General features: G+C 50.4%; 26 non-coding genes across 26 annotated transcripts; all 26 read left to right on the top strand.

The window, feature by feature from the left end:
• Nucleotides 1-78: 78 nt before the first annotated feature.
• TRNAD-GUC (transfer RNA aspartic acid (anticodon GUC)) lies at nt 79-150 on the top strand. The gene has a single exon. It is a non-coding gene; the product is annotated as a tRNA-Asp (tRNA).
• Nucleotides 151-249: 99 nt separating this feature from the next.
• Nucleotides 250-323, top strand: TRNAI-AAU (transfer RNA isoleucine (anticodon AAU)). The gene has a single exon. It is a non-coding gene; the product is annotated as a tRNA-Ile (tRNA).
• An 836-nt stretch (nt 324-1,159) lies between these two features.
• TRNAD-GUC (transfer RNA aspartic acid (anticodon GUC)) lies at nt 1,160-1,231 on the top strand. Its single transcript has one exon. It is a non-coding gene; the product is annotated as a tRNA-Asp (tRNA).
• A 99-nt stretch (nt 1,232-1,330) lies between these two features.
• TRNAI-AAU (transfer RNA isoleucine (anticodon AAU)) lies at nt 1,331-1,404 on the top strand. Its single transcript has one exon. It is a non-coding gene; the product is annotated as a tRNA-Ile (tRNA).
• Nucleotides 1,405-2,240: 836 nt separating this feature from the next.
• TRNAD-GUC (transfer RNA aspartic acid (anticodon GUC)) lies at nt 2,241-2,312 on the top strand. The gene has a single exon. It is a non-coding gene; the product is annotated as a tRNA-Asp (tRNA).
• Nucleotides 2,313-2,411: 99 nt separating this feature from the next.
• On the top strand, nt 2,412-2,485 carry TRNAI-AAU (transfer RNA isoleucine (anticodon AAU)). Its single transcript has one exon. It is a non-coding gene; the product is annotated as a tRNA-Ile (tRNA).
• Nucleotides 2,486-3,321: 836 nt separating this feature from the next.
• TRNAD-GUC (transfer RNA aspartic acid (anticodon GUC)) lies at nt 3,322-3,393 on the top strand. Its single transcript has one exon. It is a non-coding gene; the product is annotated as a tRNA-Asp (tRNA).
• Nucleotides 3,394-3,492: 99 nt separating this feature from the next.
• On the top strand, nt 3,493-3,566 carry TRNAI-AAU (transfer RNA isoleucine (anticodon AAU)). Its single transcript has one exon. It is a non-coding gene; the product is annotated as a tRNA-Ile (tRNA).
• An 836-nt stretch (nt 3,567-4,402) lies between these two features.
• Nucleotides 4,403-4,474, top strand: TRNAD-GUC (transfer RNA aspartic acid (anticodon GUC)). Its single transcript has one exon. It is a non-coding gene; the product is annotated as a tRNA-Asp (tRNA).
• Nucleotides 4,475-4,573: 99 nt separating this feature from the next.
• TRNAI-AAU (transfer RNA isoleucine (anticodon AAU)) lies at nt 4,574-4,647 on the top strand. Its single transcript has one exon. It is a non-coding gene; the product is annotated as a tRNA-Ile (tRNA).
• An 836-nt stretch (nt 4,648-5,483) lies between these two features.
• Nucleotides 5,484-5,555, top strand: TRNAD-GUC (transfer RNA aspartic acid (anticodon GUC)). The gene has a single exon. It is a non-coding gene; the product is annotated as a tRNA-Asp (tRNA).
• A 99-nt stretch (nt 5,556-5,654) lies between these two features.
• On the top strand, nt 5,655-5,728 carry TRNAI-AAU (transfer RNA isoleucine (anticodon AAU)). Its single transcript has one exon. It is a non-coding gene; the product is annotated as a tRNA-Ile (tRNA).
• An 836-nt stretch (nt 5,729-6,564) lies between these two features.
• On the top strand, nt 6,565-6,636 carry TRNAD-GUC (transfer RNA aspartic acid (anticodon GUC)). Its single transcript has one exon. It is a non-coding gene; the product is annotated as a tRNA-Asp (tRNA).
• Nucleotides 6,637-6,735: 99 nt separating this feature from the next.
• TRNAI-AAU (transfer RNA isoleucine (anticodon AAU)) lies at nt 6,736-6,809 on the top strand. Its single transcript has one exon. It is a non-coding gene; the product is annotated as a tRNA-Ile (tRNA).
• An 836-nt stretch (nt 6,810-7,645) lies between these two features.
• Nucleotides 7,646-7,717, top strand: TRNAD-GUC (transfer RNA aspartic acid (anticodon GUC)). The gene has a single exon. It is a non-coding gene; the product is annotated as a tRNA-Asp (tRNA).
• A 99-nt stretch (nt 7,718-7,816) lies between these two features.
• TRNAI-AAU (transfer RNA isoleucine (anticodon AAU)) lies at nt 7,817-7,890 on the top strand. Its single transcript has one exon. It is a non-coding gene; the product is annotated as a tRNA-Ile (tRNA).
• Nucleotides 7,891-8,726: 836 nt separating this feature from the next.
• Nucleotides 8,727-8,798, top strand: TRNAD-GUC (transfer RNA aspartic acid (anticodon GUC)). Its single transcript has one exon. It is a non-coding gene; the product is annotated as a tRNA-Asp (tRNA).
• Nucleotides 8,799-8,897: 99 nt separating this feature from the next.
• TRNAI-AAU (transfer RNA isoleucine (anticodon AAU)) lies at nt 8,898-8,971 on the top strand. The gene has a single exon. It is a non-coding gene; the product is annotated as a tRNA-Ile (tRNA).
• Nucleotides 8,972-9,807: 836 nt separating this feature from the next.
• On the top strand, nt 9,808-9,879 carry TRNAD-GUC (transfer RNA aspartic acid (anticodon GUC)). The gene has a single exon. It is a non-coding gene; the product is annotated as a tRNA-Asp (tRNA).
• A 98-nt stretch (nt 9,880-9,977) lies between these two features.
• TRNAI-AAU (transfer RNA isoleucine (anticodon AAU)) lies at nt 9,978-10,051 on the top strand. Its single transcript has one exon. It is a non-coding gene; the product is annotated as a tRNA-Ile (tRNA).
• An 836-nt stretch (nt 10,052-10,887) lies between these two features.
• TRNAD-GUC (transfer RNA aspartic acid (anticodon GUC)) lies at nt 10,888-10,959 on the top strand. Its single transcript has one exon. It is a non-coding gene; the product is annotated as a tRNA-Asp (tRNA).
• Nucleotides 10,960-11,058: 99 nt separating this feature from the next.
• TRNAI-AAU (transfer RNA isoleucine (anticodon AAU)) lies at nt 11,059-11,132 on the top strand. Its single transcript has one exon. It is a non-coding gene; the product is annotated as a tRNA-Ile (tRNA).
• Nucleotides 11,133-11,968: 836 nt separating this feature from the next.
• On the top strand, nt 11,969-12,040 carry TRNAD-GUC (transfer RNA aspartic acid (anticodon GUC)). The gene has a single exon. It is a non-coding gene; the product is annotated as a tRNA-Asp (tRNA).
• A 99-nt stretch (nt 12,041-12,139) lies between these two features.
• TRNAI-AAU (transfer RNA isoleucine (anticodon AAU)) lies at nt 12,140-12,213 on the top strand. The gene has a single exon. It is a non-coding gene; the product is annotated as a tRNA-Ile (tRNA).
• An 836-nt stretch (nt 12,214-13,049) lies between these two features.
• On the top strand, nt 13,050-13,121 carry TRNAD-GUC (transfer RNA aspartic acid (anticodon GUC)). The gene has a single exon. It is a non-coding gene; the product is annotated as a tRNA-Asp (tRNA).
• Nucleotides 13,122-13,220: 99 nt separating this feature from the next.
• TRNAI-AAU (transfer RNA isoleucine (anticodon AAU)) lies at nt 13,221-13,294 on the top strand. The gene has a single exon. It is a non-coding gene; the product is annotated as a tRNA-Ile (tRNA).
• The last annotated feature ends 537 nt before the right edge of the window (nt 13,295-13,831 follow it).

Genomic DNA, 13,831 nt, shown 5'->3' on the forward strand with positions numbered 1-13,831 from the left:
TCCAAAGCCCAGTGGCTTTCGTCACATATCGCAAATATCCTCGTGACTGCGAGCCGCACGCCGTCACTGCACAGCTCATCCTCGTTAGTATAGTGGTGAGTATCCCCGCCTGTCACGCGGGAGACCGGGGTTCGATTCCCCGACGGGGAGTGCTATTTTTATTTCCTTTGGCCGCCTCCTCTAATATGCACAAGACGCGGGAGCATTCGCTTGTGTGGATCAGCATGAACGCCAGCTCCCCCCTGCCGTGGCCGGTTAGCTCAGTTGGTTAGAGCGTGGTGCTAATAACGCCAAGGCCGTGGGTTCGATCCCCACACGGGCCAGTTGCTTTTCTCTCCAGCGATTGTTTAAGCTGTCTCAGAATGCAATTTTAGCGGAGGCAATGAAAACAGTAATTAACATTGCTTTTCTCTCCAGTGATCGTTTAAGCGTCCAGCAGGCAAAAATCTGTCTCAGACCGCAATTTTAGCGGAGGCAATGAAAACAGTAATTAACAGTAAGATACTCCCACATACAGTAAACAATCCCTCCCCTCTGCCCGTGATATAATTCAGGGAGTTAATGCATTAACTTAATTTCCACGGGCAGAAGAAACACCCCTTTTTATAAAGTCCCATAAGTACCCAGAAACATAACACATCCCCGTAAATCTTACATCCCCTGACAGCCCTGATCTGGGTGGACAACATATCCAAAAATCACCCAGATCGGACCAGGGGTTCAGAAATTCTATGGAAGTCATAGTTTTGCCCAGGCGAACGCAGGATTTCATGCCCAAAACAGTTCCACAGAATCGCAGCTAAGTGCCGCTGGGGGACCGGCCGGGAACCGCGAGGTTTTCATGTCGAAAATAGTTCCAGGACGTTCGCGGCTAGGTCCCCCTGAAGCCTATTTGCGGTTTTAGCCCATGCGAACAAGATGGCTGCCACCACGCGTTCGAATGTCGAATGGCGGCCACTTTGACTGTTCGGGAGTTCGAAGAACCAACGTTTAAAGTCCCAATAGGCACAATTAGGGTCTCTCTGCCGCAATAAATTAAAGGGGCCATAGTCACAGGGTAAAAGGCTGGCAAGTAGTCTTCTCCAAAGCCCAGTGGCTTTCGTCACATATCGCAAATATCCTCGTGACTGCGAGCCGCACGCCGTCACTGCACAGCTCATCCTCGTTAGTATAGTGGTGAGTATCCCCGCCTGTCACGCGGGAGACCGGGGTTCGATTCCCCGACGGGGAGTGCTATTTTTATTTCCTTTGGCCGCCTCCTCTAATATGCACAAGACGCGGGAGCATTCGCTTGTGTGGATCAGCATGAACGCCAGCTCCCCCCTGCCGTGGCCGGTTAGCTCAGTTGGTTAGAGCGTGGTGCTAATAACGCCAAGGCCGTGGGTTCGATCCCCACACGGGCCAGTTGCTTTTCTCTCCAGCGATTGTTTAAGCTGTCTCAGAATGCAATTTTAGCGGAGGCAATGAAAACAGTAATTAACATTGCTTTTCTCTCCAGTGATCGTTTAAGCGTCCAGCCGGCAAAAATCTGTCTCAGACCGCAATTTTAGCGGAGGCAATGAAAACAGTAATTAACAGTAAGATACTCCCACATACAGTAAACAATCCCTCCCCTCTGCCCGTGATATAATTCAGGGAGTTAATGCATTAACTTAATTTCCACGGGCAGAAGAAACACCCCTTTTTATAAAGTCCCATAAGTACCCAGAAACATAACACATCCCCGTAAATCTTACATCCCCTGACAGCCCTGATCTGGGTGGACAACATATCCAAAAATCACCCAGATCGGACCAGGGGTTCAGAAATTCTATGGAAGTCATAGTTTTGCCCAGGCGAACGCAGGATTTCATGCCCAAAACAGTTCCACAGAATCGCAGCTAAGTGCCGCTGGGGGACCGGCCGGGAACCGCGAGGTTTTCATGTCGAAAATAGTTCCAGGACGTTCGCGGCTAGGTCCCCCTGAAGCCTATTCGCGGTTTTAGCCCATGCGAACAAGATGGCTGCCACCACGCGTTCGAATGTCGAATGGCGGCCACTTTGACTGTTCGGGAGTTCGAAGAACCAACGTTTAAAGTCCCAATAGGCACAATTAGGGTCTCTCTGCCGCAATAAATTAAAGGGGCCATAGTCACAGGGTAAAAGGCTGGCAAGTAGTCTTCTCCAAAGCCCAGTGGCTTTCGTCACATATCGCAAATATCCTCGTGACTGCGAGCCGCACGCCGTCACTGCACAGCTCATCCTCGTTAGTATAGTGGTGAGTATCCCCGCCTGTCACGCGGGAGACCGGGGTTCGATTCCCCGACGGGGAGTGCTATTTTTATTTCCTTTGGCCGCCTCCTCTAATATGCACAAGACGCGGGAGCATTCGCTTGTGTGGATCAGCATGAACGCCAGCTCCCCCCTGCCGTGGCCGGTTAGCTCAGTTGGTTAGAGCGTGGTGCTAATAACGCCAAGGCCGTGGGTTCGATCCCCACACGGGCCAGTTGCTTTTCTCTCCAGCGATTGTTTAAGCTGTCTCAGAATGCAATTTTAGCGGAGGCAATGAAAACAGTAATTAACATTGCTTTTCTCTCCAGTGATCGTTTAAGCGTCCAGCCGGCAAAAATCTGTCTCAGACCGCAATTTTAGCGGAGGCAATGAAAACAGTAATTAACAGTAAGATACTCCCACATACAGTAAACAATCCCTCCCCTCTGCCCGTGATATAATTCAGGGAGTTAATGCATTAACTTAATTTCCACGGGCAGAAGAAACACCCCTTTTTATAAAGTCCCATAAGTACCCAGAAACATAACACATCCCCGTAAATCTTACATCCCCTGACAGCCCTGATCTGGGTGGACAACATATCCAAAAATCACCCAGATCGGACCAGGGGTTCAGAAATTCTATGGAAGTCATAGTTTTGCCCAGGCGAACGCAGGATTTCATGCCCAAAACAGTTCCACAGAATCGCAGCTAAGTGCCGCTGGGGGACCGGCCGGGAACCGCAAGGTTTTCATGTCGAAAATAGTTCCAGGACGTTCGCGGCTAGGTCCCCCTGAAGCCTATTCGCGGTTTTAGCCCATGCGAACAAGATGGCTGCCACCACGCGTTCGAATGTCGAATGGCGGCCACTTTGACTGTTCGGGAGTTCGAAGAACCAACGTTTAAAGTCCCAATAGGCACAATTAGGGTCTCTCTGCCGCAATAAATTAAAGGGGCCATAGTCACAGGGTAAAAGGCTGGCAAGTAGTCTTCTCCAAAGCCCAGTGGCTTTCGTCACATATCGCAAATATCCTCGTGACTGCGAGCCGCACGCCGTCACTGCACAGCTCATCCTCGTTAGTATAGTGGTGAGTATCCCCGCCTGTCACGCGGGAGACCGGGGTTCGATTCCCCGACGGGGAGTGCTATTTTTATTTCCTTTGGCCGCCTCCTCTAATATGCACAAGACGCGGGAGCATTCGCTTGTGTGGATCAGCATGAACGCCAGCTCCCCCCTGCCGTGGCCGGTTAGCTCAGTTGGTTAGAGCGTGGTGCTAATAACGCCAAGGCCGTGGGTTCGATCCCCACACGGGCCAGTTGCTTTTCTCTCCAGCGATTGTTTAAGCTGTCTCAGAATGCAATTTTAGCGGAGGCAATGAAAACAGTAATTAACATTGCTTTTCTCTCCAGTGATCGTTTAAGCGTCCAGCCGGCAAAAATCTGTCTCAGACCGCAATTTTAGCGGAGGCAATGAAAACAGTAATTAACAGTAAGATACTCCCACATACAGTAAACAATCCCTCCCCTCTGCCCGTGATATAATTCAGGGAGTTAATGCATTAACTTAATTTCCACGGGCAGAAGAAACACCCCTTTTTATAAAGTCCCATAAGTACCCAGAAACATAACACATCCCCGTAAATCTTACATCCCCTGACAGCCCTGATCTGGGTGGACAACATATCCAAAAATCACCCAGATCGGACCAGGGGTTCAGAAATTCTATGGAAGTCATAGTTTTGCCCAGGCGAACGCAGGATTTCATGCCCAAAACAGTTCCACAGAATCGCAGCTAAGTGCCGCTGGGGGACCGGCCGGGAACCGCGAGGTTTTCATGTCGAAAATAGTTCCAGGACGTTCGCGGCTAGGTCCCCCTGAAGCCTATTCGCGGTTTTAGCCCATGCGAACAAGATGGCTGCCACCACGCGTTCGAATGTCGAATGGCGGCCACTTTGACTGTTCGGGAGTTCGAAGAACCAACGTTTAAAGTCCCAATAGGCACAATTAGGGTCTCTCTGCCGCAATAAATTAAAGGGGCCATAGTCACAGGGTAAAAGGCTGGCAAGTAGTCTTCTCCAAAGCCCACTGGCTTTCGTCACATATCGCAAATATCCTCGTGACTGCGAGCCGCACGCCGTCACTGCACAGCTCATCCTCGTTAGTATAGTGGTGAGTATCCCCGCCTGTCACGCGGGAGACCGGGGTTCGATTCCCCGACGGGGAGTGCTATTTTTATTTCCTTTGGCCGCCTCCTCTAATATGCACAAGACGCGGGAGCATTCGCTTGTGTGGATCAGCATGACCGCCAGCTCCCCCCTGCCGTGGCCGGTTAGCTCAGTTGGTTAGAGCGTGGTGCTAATAACGCCAAGGCCGTGGGTTCGATCCCCACACGGGCCAGTTGCTTTTCTCTCCAGCGATTGTTTAAGCTGTCTCAGAATGCAATTTTAGCGGAGGCAATGAAAACAGTAATTAACATTGCTTTTCTCTCCAGTGATCGTTTAAGCGTCCAGCCGGCAAAAATCTGTCTCAGACCGCAATTTTAGCGGAGGCAATGAAAACAGTAATTAACAGTAAGATACTCCCACATACAGTAAACAATCCCTCCCCTCTGCCCGTGATATAATTCAGGGAGTTAATGCATTAACTTAATTTCCACGGGCAGAAGAAACACCCCTTTTTATAAAGTCCCATAAGTACCCAGAAACATAACACATCCCCGTAAATCTTACATCCCCTGACAGCCCTGATCTGGGTGGACAACATATCCAAAAATCACCCAGATCGGACCAGGGGTTCAGAAATTCTATGGAAGTCATAGTTTTGCCCAGGCGAACGCAGGATTTCATGCCCAAAACAGTTCCACAGAATCGCAGCTAAGTGCCGCTGGGGGACCGGCCGGGAACCGCGAGGTTTTCATGTCGAAAATAGTTCCAGGACGTTCGCGGCTAGGTCCCCCTGAAGCCTATTCGCGGTTTTAGCCCATGCGAACAAGATGGCTGCCACCACGCGTTCGAATGTCGAATGGCGGCCACTTTGACTGTTCGGGAGTTCGAAGAACCAACGTTTAAAGTCCCAATAGGCACAATTAGGGTCTCTCTGCCGCAATAAATTAAAGGGGCCATAGTCACAGGGTAAAAGGCTGGCAAGTAGTCTTCTCCAAAGCCCACTGGCTTTCGTCACATATCGCAAATATCCTCGTGACTGCGAGCCGCACGCCGTCACTGCACAGCTCATCCTCGTTAGTATAGTGGTGAGTATCCCCGCCTGTCACGCGGGAGACCGGGGTTCGATTCCCCGACGGGGAGTGCTATTTTTATTTCCTTTGGCCGCCTCCTCTAATATGCACAAGACGCGGGAGCATTCGCTTGTGTGGATCAGCATGAACGCCAGCTCCCCCCTGCCGTGGCCGGTTAGCTCAGTTGGTTAGAGCGTGGTGCTAATAACGCCAAGGCCGTGGGTTCGATCCCCACACGGGCCAGTTGCTTTTCTCTCCAGCGATTGTTTAAGCTGTCTCAGAATGCAATTTTAGCGGAGGCAATGAAAACAGTAATTAACATTGCTTTTCTCTCCAGTGATCGTTTAAGCGTCCAGCCGGCAAAAATCTGTCTCAGACCGCAATTTTAGCGGAGGCAATGAAAACAGTAATTAACAGTAAGATACTCCCACATACAGTAAACAATCCCTCCCCTCTGCCCGTGATATAATTCAGGGAGTTAATGCATTAACTTAATTTCCACGGGCAGAAGAAACACCCCTTTTTATAAAGTCCCATAAGTACCCAGAAACATAACACATCCCCGTAAATCTTACATCCCCTGACAGCCCTGATCTGGGTGGACAACATATCCAAAAATCACCCAGATCGGACCAGGGGTTCAGAAATTCTATGGAAGTCATAGTTTTGCCCAGGCGAACGCAGGATTTCATGCCCAAAACAGTTCCACAGAATCGCAGCTAAGTGCCGCTGGGGGACCGGCCGGGAACCGCGAGGTTTTCATGTCGAAAATAGTTCCAGGACGTTCGCGGCTAGGTCCCCCTGAAGCCTATTCGCGGTTTTAGCCCATGCGAACAAGATGGCTGCCACCACGCGTTCGAATGTCGAATGGCGGCCACTTTGACTGTTCGGGAGTTCGAAGAACCAACGTTTAAAGTCCCAATAGGCACAATTAGGGTCTCTCTGCCGCAATAAATTAAAGGGGCCATAGTCACAGGGTAAAAGGCTGGCAAGTAGTCTTCTCCAAAGCCCAGTGGCTTTCGTCACATATCGCAAATATCCTCGTGACTGCGAGCCGCACGCCGTCACTGCACAGCTCATCCTCGTTAGTATAGTGGTGAGTATCCCCGCCTGTCACGCGGGAGACCGGGGTTCGATTCCCCGACGGGGAGTGCTATTTTTATTTCCTTTGGCCGCCTCCTCTAATATGCACAAGACGCGGGAGCATTCGCTTGTGTGGATCAGCATGAACGCCAGCTCCCCCCTGCCGTGGCCGGTTAGCTCAGTTGGTTAGAGCGTGGTGCTAATAACGCCAAGGCCGTGGGTTCGATCCCCACACGGGCCAGTTGCTTTTCTCTCCAGCGATTGTTTAAGCTGTCTCAGAATGCAATTTTAGCGGAGGCAATGAAAACAGTAATTAACATTGCTTTTCTCTCCAGTGATCGTTTAAGCGTCCAGCCGGCAAAAATCTGTCTCAGACCGCAATTTTAGCGGAGGCAATGAAAACAGTAATTAACAGTAAGATACTCCCACATACAGTAAACAATCCCTCCCCTCTGCCCGTGATATAATTCAGGGAGTTAATGCATTAACTTAATTTCCACGGGCAGAAGAAACACCCCTTTTTATAAAGTCCCATAAGTACCCAGAAACATAACACATCCCCGTAAATCTTACATCCCCTGACAGCCCTGATCTGGGTGGACAACATATCCAAAAATCACCCAGATCGGACCAGGGGTTCAGAAATTCTATGGAAGTCATAGTTTTGCCCAGGCGAACGCAGGATTTCATGCCCAAAACAGTTCCACAGAATCGCAGCTAAGTGCCGCTGGGGGACCGGCCGGGAACCGCGAGGTTTTCATGTCGAAAATAGTTCCAGGACGTTCGCGGCTAGGTCCCCCTGAAGCCTATTCGCGGTTTTAGCCCATGCGAACAAGATGGCTGCCACCACGCGTTCGAATGTCGAATGGCGGCCACTTTGACTGTTCGGGAGTTCGAAGAACCAACGTTTAAAGTCCCAATAGGCACAATTAGGGTCTCTCTGCCGCAATAAATTAAAGGGGCCATAGTCACAGGGTAAAAGGCTGGCAAGTAGTCTTCTCCAAAGCCCAGTGGCTTTCGTCACATATCGCAAATATCCTCGTGACTGCGAGCCGCACGCCGTCACTGCACAGCTCATCCTCGTTAGTATAGTGGTGAGTATCCCCGCCTGTCACGCGGGAGACCGGGGTTCGATTCCCCGACGGGGAGTGCTATTTTTATTTCCTTTGGCCGCCTCCTCTAATATGCACAAGACGCGGGAGCATTCGCTTGTGTGGATCAGCATGAACGCCAGCTCCCCCCTGCCGTGGCCGGTTAGCTCAGTTGGTTAGAGCGTGGTGCTAATAACGCCAAGGCCGTGGGTTCGATCCCCACACGGGCCAGTTGCTTTTCTCTCCAGCGATTGTTTAAGCTGTCTCAGAATGCAATTTTAGCGGAGGCAATGAAAACAGTAATTAACATTGCTTTTCTCTCCAGTGATCGTTTGAGCGTCCAGCCGGCAAAAATCTGTCTCAGACCGCAATTTTAGCGGAGGCAATGAAAACAGTAATTAACAGTAAGATACTCCCACATACAGTAAACAATCCCTCCCCTCTGCCCGTGATATAATTCAGGGAGTTAATGCATTAACTTAATTTCCACGGGCAGAAGAAACACCCCTTTTTATAAAGTCCCATAAGTACCCAGAAACATAACACATCCCCGTAAATCTTACATCCCCTGACAGCCCTGATCTGGGTGGACAACATATCCAAAAATCACCCAGATCGGACCAGGGGTTCAGAAATTCTATGGAAGTCATAGTTTTGCCCAGGCGAACGCAGGATTTCATGCCCAAAACAGTTCCACAGAATCGCAGCTAAGTGCCGCTGGGGGACCGGCCGGGAACCGCGAGGTTTTCATGTCGAAAATAGTTCCAGGACGTTCGCGGCTAGGTCCCCCTGAAGCCTATTCGCGGTTTTAGCCCATGCGAACAAGATGGCTGCCACCACGCGTTCGAATGTCGAATGGCGGCCACTTTGACTGTTCGGGAGTTCGAAGAACCAACGTTTAAAGTCCCAATAGGCACAATTAGGGTCTCTCTGCCGCAATAAATTAAAGGGGCCATAGTCACAGGGTAAAAGGCTGGCAAGTAGTCTTCTCCAAAGCCCAGTGGCTTTCGTCACATATCGCAAATATCCTCGTGACTGCGAGCCGCACGCCGTCACTGCACAGCTCATCCTCGTTAGTATAGTGGTGAGTATCCCCGCCTGTCACGCGGGAGACCGGGGTTCGATTCCCCGACGGGGAGTGCTATTTTTATTTCCTTTGGCCGCCTCCTCTAATATGCACAAGACGCGGGAGCATTCGCTTGTGTGGATCAGCATGAACGCCAGCTCCCCCCTGCCGTGGCCGGTTAGCTCAGTTGGTTAGAGCGTGGTGCTAATAACGCCAAGGCCGTGGGTTCGATCCCCACACGGGCCAGTTGCTTTTCTCTCCAGCGATTGTTTAAGCTGTCTCAGAATGCAATTTTAGCGGAGGCAATGAAAACAGTAATTAACATTGCTTTTCTCTCCAGTGATCGTTTAAGCGTCCAGCCGGCAAAAATCTGTCTCAGACCGCAATTTTAGCGGAGGCAATGAAAACAGTAATTAACAGTAAGATACTCCCACATACAGTAAACAATCCCTCCCCTCTGCCCGTGATATAATTCAGGGAGTTAATGCATTAACTTAATTTCCACGGGCAGAAGAAACACCCCTTTTTATAAAGTCCCATAAGTACCCAGAAACATAACACATCCCCGTAAATCTTACATCCCCTGACAGCCCTGATCTGGGTGGACAACATATCCAAAAATCACCCAGATCGGACCAGGGGTTCAGAAATTCTATGGAAGTCATAGTTTTGCCCAGGCGAACGCAGGATTTCATGCCCAAAACAGTTCCACAGAATCGCAGCTAAGTGCCGCTGGGGGACCGGCCGGGAACCGCGAGGTTTTCATGTCGAAAATAGTTCCAGGACGTTCGCGGCTAGGTCCCCCTGAAGCCTATTCGCGGTTTTAGCCCATGCGAACAAGATGGCTGCCACCACGCGTTCGAATGTCGAATGGCGGCCACTTTGACTGTTCGGGAGTTCGAAGAACCAACGTTTAAAGTCCCAATAGGCACAATTAGGGTCTCTCTGCCGCAATAAATTAAAGGGGCCATAGTCACAGGGTAAAAGGCTGGCAAGTAGTCTTCTCCAAAGCCCAGTGGCTTTCGTCACATATCGCAAATATCCTCGTGACTGCGAGCCGCACGCCGTCACTGCACAGCTCATCCTCGTTAGTATAGTGGTGAGTATCCCCGCCTGTCACGCGGGAGACCGGGGTTCGATTCCCCGACGGGGAGTGCTATTTTTATTTCCTTTGGCCGCCTCCTCTAATATGCACAAGACGCGGGAGCATTCGCTTGTGTGGATCAGCATGAACGCCAGCTCCCCCTGCCGTGGCCGGTTAGCTCAGTTGGTTAGAGCGTGGTGCTAATAACGCCAAGGCCGTGGGTTCGATCCCCACACGGGCCAGTTGCTTTTCTCTCCAGCGATTGTTTAAGCTGTCTCAGAATGCAATTTTAGCGGAGGCAATGAAAACAGTAATTAACATTGCTTTTCTCTCCAGTGATCGTTTAAGCGTCCAGCCGGCAAAAATCTGTCTCAGACCGCAATTTTAGCGGAGGCAATGAAAACAGTAATTAACAGTAAGATACTCCCACATACAGTAAACAATCCCTCCCCTCTGCCCGTGATATAATTCAGGGAGTTAATGCATTAACTTAATTTCCACGGGCAGAAGAAACACCCCTTTTTATAAAGTCCCATAAGTACCCAGAAACATAACACATCCCCGTAAATCTTACATCCCCTGACAGCCCTGATCTGGGTGGACAACATATCCAAAAATCACCCAGATCGGACCAGGGGTTCAGAAATTCTATGGAAGTCATAGTTTTGCCCAGGCGAACGCAGGATTTCATGCCCAAAACAGTTCCACAGAATCGCAGCTAAGTGCCGCTGGGGGACCGGCCGGGAACCGCGAGGTTTTCATGTCGAAAATAGTTCCAGGACGTTCGCGGCTAGGTCCCCCTGAAGCCTATTCGCGGTTTTAGCCCATGCGAACAAGATGGCTGCCACCACGCGTTCGAATGTCGAATGGCGGCCACTTTGACTGTTCGGGAGTTCGAAGAACCAACGTTTAAAGTCCCAATAGGCACAATTAGGGTCTCTCTGCCGCAATAAATTAAAGGGGCCATAGTCACAGGGTAAAAGGCTGGCAAGTAGTCTTCTCCAAAGCCCAGTGGCTTTCGTCACATATCGCAAATATCCTCGTGACTGCGAGCCGCACGCCGTCACTGCACAGCTCATCCTCGTTAGTATAGTGGTGAGTATCCCCGCCTGTCACGCGGGAGACCGGGGTTCGATTCCCCGACGGGGAGTGCTATTTTTATTTCCTTTGGCCGCCTCCTCTAATATGCACAAGACGCGGGAGCATTCGCTTGTGTGGATCAGCATGAACGCCAGCTCCCCCCTGCCGTGGCCGGTTAGCTCAGTTGGTTAGAGCGTGGTGCTAATAACGCCAAGGCCGTGGGTTCGATCCCCACACGGGCCAGTTGCTTTTCTCTCCAGCGATTGTTTAAGCTGTCTCAGAATGCAATTTTAGCGGAGGCAATGAAAACAGTAATTAACATTGCTTTTCTCTCCAGTGATCGTTTAAGCGTCCAGCCGGCAAAAATCTGTCTCAGACCGCAATTTTAGCGGAGGCAATGAAAACAGTAATTAACAGTAAGATACTCCCACATACAGTAAACAATCCCTCCCCTCTGCCCGTGATATAATTCAGGGAGTTAATGCATTAACTTAATTTCCACGGGCAGAAGAAACACCCCTTTTTATAAAGTCCCATAAGTACCCAGAAACATAACACATCCCCGTAAATCTTACATCCCCTGACAGCCCTGATCTGGGTGGACAACATATCCAAAAATCACCCAGATCGGACCAGGGGTTCAGAAATTCTATGGAAGTCATAGTTTTGCCCAGGCGAACGCAGGATTTCATGCCCAAAACAGTTCCACAGAATCGCAGCTAAGTGCCGCTGGGGGACCGGCCGGGAACCGCGAGGTTTTCATGTCGAAAATAGTTCCAGGACGTTCGCGGCTAGGTCCCCCTGAAGCCTATTCGCGGTTTTAGCCCATGCGAACAAGATGGCTGCCACCACGCGTTCGAATGTCGAATGGCGGCCACTTTGACTGTTCGGGAGTTCGAAGAACCAACGTTTAAAGTCCCAATAGGCACAATTAGGGTCTCTCTGCCGCAATAAATTAAAGGGGCCATAGTCACAGGGTAAAAGGCTGGCAAGTAGTCTTCTCCAAAGCCCAGTGGCTTTCGTCACATATCGCAAATATCCTCGTGACTGCGAGCCGCACGCCGTCACTGCACAGCTCATCCTCGTTAGTATAGTGGTGAGTATCCCCGCCTGTCACGCGGGAGACCGGGGTTCGATTCCCCGACGGGGAGTGCTATTTTTATTTCCTTTGGCCGCCTCCTCTAATATGCACAAGACGCGGGAGCATTCGCTTGTGTGGATCAGCATGAACGCCAGCTCCCCCCTGCCGTGGCCGGTTAGCTCAGTTGGTTAGAGCGTGGTGCTAATAACGCCAAGGCCGTGGGTTCGATCCCCACACGGGCCAGTTGCTTTTCTCTCCAGCGATTGTTTAAGCTGTCTCAGAATGCAATTTTAGCGGAGGCAATGAAAACAGTAATTAACATTGCTTTTCTCTCCAGTGATCGTTTAAGCGTCCAGCCGGCAAAAATCTGTCTCAGACCGCAATTTTAGCGGAGGCAATGAAAACAGTAATTAACAGTAAGATACTCCCACATACAGTAAACAATCCCTCCCCTCTGCCCGTGATATAATTCAGGGAGTTAATGCATTAACTTAATTTCCACGGGCAGAAGAAACACCCCTTTTTATAAAGTCCCATAAGTACCCAGAAACATAACACATCCCCGTAAATCTTACATCCCCTGACAGCCCTGATCTGGGTGGACAACATATCCAAAAATCACCCAGATCGGACCAGGGGTTCAGAAATTCTATGGAAGTCATAGTTTTGCCCAGGCGAACGCAGGATTTCATGCCCAAAACAGTTCCACAGAATCGCAGCTAAGTGCCGCTGGGGGACCGGCCGGGAACCGCGAGGTTTTCATGTCGAAAATAGTTCCAGGACGTTCGCGGCTAGGTCCCCCTGAAGCCTATTCGCGGTTTTAGCCCATGCGAACAAGATGGCTGCCACCACGCGTTCGAATGTCGAATGGCGGCCACTTTGACTGTTCGGGAGTTCGAAGAACCAACGTTTAAAGTCCCAATAGGCACAATTAGGGTCTCTCTGCCGCAATAAATTAAAGGGGCCATAGTCACAGGGTAAAAGGCTGGCAAGTAGTCTTCTCCAAAGCCCAGTGGCTTTCGTCACATATCGCAAATATCCTCGTGACTGCGAGCCGCACGCCGTCACTGCACAGCTCATCCTCGTTAGTATAGTGGTGAGTATCCCCGCCTGTCACGCGGGAGACCGGGGTTCGATTCCCCGACGGGGAGTGCTATTTTTATTTCCTTTGGCCGCCTCCTCTAATATGCACAAGACGCGGGAGCATTCGCTTGTGTGGATCAGCATGAACGCCAGCTCCCCCCTGCCGTGGCCGGTTAGCTCAGTTGGTTAGAGCGTGGTGCTAATAACGCCAAGGCCGTGGGTTCGATCCCCACACGGGCCAGTTGCTTTTCTCTCCAGCGATTGTTTAAGCTGTCTCAGAATGCAATTTTAGCGGAGGCAATGAAAACAGTAATTAACATTGCTTTTCTCTCCAGTGATCGTTTAAGCGTCCAGCCGGCAAAAATCTGTCTCAGACCGCAATTTTAGCGGAGGCAATGAAAACAGTAATTAACAGTAAGATACTCCCACATACAGTAAACAATCCCTCCCCTCTGCCCGTGATATAATTCAGGGAGTTAATGCATTAACTTAATTTCCACGGGCAGAAGAAACACCCCTTTTTATAAAGTCCCATAAGTACCCAGAAACATAACACATCCCCGTAAATCTTACATCCCCTGACAGCCCTGATCTGGGTGGACAACATATCCAAAAATCACCCAGATCGGACCAGGGGTTCAGAAATTCTATGGAAGTCATAGTTTTGCCCAGGCGAACGCAGGATTTCATGCCCAAAACAGTTCCACAGAATCGCAGCTAAGTGCCGCTGGGGGACCGGCCGGGAACCGCGAGGTTTTCATGTCGAAAATAGTTCCAG

The sequence above is a fragment of the Pelobates fuscus genome, chromosome 5, assembly GCF_036172605.1.
Source record: "Pelobates fuscus isolate aPelFus1 chromosome 5, aPelFus1.pri, whole genome shotgun sequence".
NCBI lineage: Eukaryota > Metazoa > Chordata > Amphibia > Anura > Pelobatidae > Pelobates > Pelobates fuscus.